We start from the raw sequence: 4,126 nt of genomic DNA, 5'->3' as shown, positions 1-4,126 counted from the left end.
AGCAAATGAAGCATATTCCGCACCGCTACCATCTCATCTGGGAAATCATGGTCGAGGTGACATCGACTTTCAGAAGATCGATGGAAAGAAATACTTGACCGACCCATTCACTAAGCCATGTGGTGGAGGAGTTCGACGACTTCAAGTCAAAGATGGTATTAGATACTGCACCGATTGGCTTTAGGCCAAGTGGGAGATTGTTGGAAATAGTGTCCAAAGCCAATCATAGCCTGTTAACAGTTGTACTCATTCTTGTATTAGTATATGAATTATAAATAAATAAAAATTATTTGATATTTTTCATCACAAATTGTTTCATCTTCTAATGAACTCCTGTGTTGTGGTGAAGTCCTTAGGACTATTGAGACTCGACAAAGGAGGATTTGTCGTTTAGTCCTTAAACTTGTTCGTGACCAAATGATATGTTGTGACCAAGGACAATAATATTTATCAAGCATAGGTCGTTGTGTGCCATATGGGTTTGGTTGTCCTCTTAACCAAAGAGTGTGGAGACACTGATATGGCATATAGGTGAGATGTAAGGGTACATCTGCACTGAATGTGACCGACTCTGGAGCTTCTTTTGCTATCAAGATTTGCTCCGATGGGATATGGGTATAACTGTCCCTCCGACCTGAGACCGCCACAGTGACTTGCAAGCAACTCACTGCACTTAGGCATTGGACTACCTGAATTTCTAATTCAGTGACGGAAGGCTACTGGGTGTAGTCAAGTACTTGACTTGTCAGTGCGTGTGTCAAGACGGTATTGATCACTCCAGTTCAGGAGCTGTGTACAGTCGTGTTTCAATTTAGCAAAACCTTGGCCAGGGTAGTCCTAGTGAGAAGTCACAAGACTGTTTGAGTTGAGCACGATTCGGATGATCTGATTAGGGTTGACAGTTTAACCCTGAGTCATCCTAAACACAGGGGTCAAAAGGATGAATTATATGGTAACCATATTCACGTAGATTCTAAGTATGCGATTACGACTATTTGACCTATCCAGACGTCAGGTACCATTGCTAAATGGTCACTTCCATTAGTGCAGGAATTGGTTCCTGTGCTACCGGTTTAGGTTCGAACCTGTGGGGTCACACACATTAGAGGTTCTTATCTGATCCAATGGCTAATGAAGAGTCCTACATGTTTGGTACTCTATGATCGAGAATCAAGATTCTCTTATCACGAGTACTACACATTTTGGGTACTGGGGTCAAGAGTCCCACTGGTTTGGGACTTTTTGATCAGGGTTTCATATCGATGGACTCTGATGTCCAATTATCCATCGATTTGAACTCAGTATTTATGAGAGGTTTAATTAGTGATTTGATCATTAATTAACTCAATTTGATTGAGTAATTATTTTTGGATCAAGTCCAATTGAATTGGATTCAGTTGGGTTTGACCCGATTAGGTTAAGTGTTGATCTAATCGCTAAGGTGTTTTGATCCCTTATCTGATCAGGGGTTGGGCTTAGTCAATTCTTGATTTGATTAAAATTTTATTGAGCCTAAATAAGCCTAATTAAGTTGGGTTTAACTTAGTCTAATTGTGCTTAACCTATATTGATTAGGTTGGTTCAATTATGATCAAACCACCTTTTGAATTCAACTCCCTGCGCCACCTCACTTCTCTGCGCCCATTTGAATTCAGAGAAGCAACTTCTCATGAATCTTCTCCCATGCAAAAGGCATCCCACACCTACCCTTGTGCGCTAATTATCTGAGATAAAAATAAGTTAGTTGGCCATTCAAATTTAAAGGAGTTTTGAATTTGAATGGGCAACCAACTAATCCATGCGCCACCACCTTATCTTGTGCGCCCCTTGCTTTACATGAGAAAGAGTTTCTCGTGTAAACTCTCCATGCACAAAGAAGCCATGCCTCCTCTCTTCTCACACCCAGAGTGGATAAGGATGAGTTGGTTTGCATTTGAATTCAAATTCAATTTGAATTCAAGTGTGCAACCACTTATCTTTATCCTTTCACGCGGATAAGACACGTCTTGCACAGTTTTAAAAGAGAAAGGGAGGTGGGGCATGCGTAGAAATTTTTTGAGAGAGAATAGTAGGTGTGAGGAAGCCTTGTGCATAAGTAGAAAGTTCAAAAACTTTCGAGAGAAAAAGAAAAAAAGAACAAGAGTGGGCAAGTGTTTTCAGTGAGTAACCTAGGGTTTTTGCCTGGGGTTCGGGAAGTGAGAAGGTGAGCTACGAGTGTTGTGAGCCTACCAAACTTTAGAGAGAGCTTCATCAACCTCTCTACCATCTTTGTTGATAATTCAGAGTATCCAAGGAGTTAGCAGATATCGATCGAAGGAGTTTGATCAGCATCGGCCATCGAAAGGGCTCTACAACGAACTAGCATTCGTGAGGAGCCGATCAAACTGAAAGCTTCATGTGGACAATCCACAGAGGTCAGACATACTGTGTGGCTGTATTGCGATGATCAGACCCTCTCGATGGTGATCAGATTACGGTGATTGACTACCCATATAAAGGTAATGTGTTCTGAACATATAACAGTAAAATATTTACTGTAGAAGTTTGAATTTCAAATTTAAATGCATGCTATGTATATATCATATTTAGATCCTTGTATAGGATTTATATCTATTAATTAATTAGATTAATTAATAATTTTTACTATAAAATAGTAATTTTAAAAAGTTTTAAAATTATCGTTTTACCCCTGCACTCAAATTTCACTTCAAATGGCATCAGAGCGGGTTCCAAAATATGATATATATATTTTGCATGTGTAGATTAAGTTGTAATCTAAAAGTATAAATTTAAAATTTAAAATTTGAATTTTAAAAGTTGTTCAAAATTTAAAATTCAAAAATTTGAAATTTAAATTTAAAATTTAAAATTTGAAATTTAAAATTTGAAATTCAAAATTCAAAAATTTAAAATTTAAAATTTAAAATTTAAAATTTGAAATTTGTTTGAAATTTAAAATTTGAAATTCAAAATTTAAAATTCAAAATTTGAAATTTAAAAATTTGAAATTTGAAATTTGTTTGAAATTTGAAATTCAAAATTCAAAATTTGAAATTTAAAATTTAAAATTTAAAATTTGAAATTGGTATATAAAGATATACTTGATCCAAGTAGCAAGTAATCTAATTGGGTTGGTTGCCATGGTCGTCCGGTATAGGAGAAAAGTAGGGTTTAAAGGCCCTCTCCTCCCATTCGATGAGGTTCTCCTATGGCGGTAGGGGTGCCGATGCGATTATATCCCATGCAGACGAAGCAGTGAAAAGATTTAATTGTAAAGGTTCAATTGTGAGATTTATCATGAATGTGTTAGATTAGATCTAAAGGAATATTCATGATTTATTTTGACTGAGTTCTTTTTTGTTATGTAATAAGCAATAGGATTGCTATTTATGCAATGTGCTGATCCATTTTTGAAATGAGTCAACACATTTGGTGAGCAGAAAATAAAATCTTTCAAATTTGAAAATTATTTTCAAAATATCAAACCCTGACCCATCAGTCCAAATACTTAATTAAAAGAATTAAGTGTTGTCTAGTTGGTCTAGAATTGTGAATTAAGACCTAAGACAATTGCATAAACTTATGGGTCAATGGGTTAGATGGATTAGGTTCATAATTAGGTTAGACCTAAGGTTAGCTTAAAGAAATGGACTAAATTAGAGTAATTGATCAAATCTAATCAAAAGTTGAATTAGATTAGGTCAAGGACACTCTAGACTCAACTCCAATAGTTATAGTTGAATGGGTCCATATCTTTAACTAGACCAAGATGGACTTAATTCATGGCTACGAGGTGGAACCCTATTTACTAAGTTGATCAAATTAAAACTAATGAACTGGTTGGTGTCTAAGGTAAGTTCGGCAGTCTGACCAGTGGTTTTTAACTGGGAGCTACTCGCAGTGATTCGATCTCTGACGAGTTAATGGCATATCCCTTCCACTGATCTCACTTACCTGGCCAACTTGGTGAGTTAGGTTTTAGTTAGATCACTTAGTGATTAGGACTCACCCATGTCATTAGGTAAATCAGTGTGACTGATTTAGGTGCTCCTAATGCCGACTTTAATTAAATCCTTTTTAATCTGACTTGGTGAAGTCAATGGGAGGATTGAAATTGGCTAGTTAT

The sequence above is a fragment of the Elaeis guineensis genome, chromosome 4 (assembly GCF_000442705.2).
Source record: "Elaeis guineensis isolate ETL-2024a chromosome 4, EG11, whole genome shotgun sequence".
NCBI lineage: Eukaryota > Viridiplantae > Streptophyta > Magnoliopsida > Arecales > Arecaceae > Elaeis > Elaeis guineensis.
Note: the sequence above shows the minus strand (reverse complement) of the source record.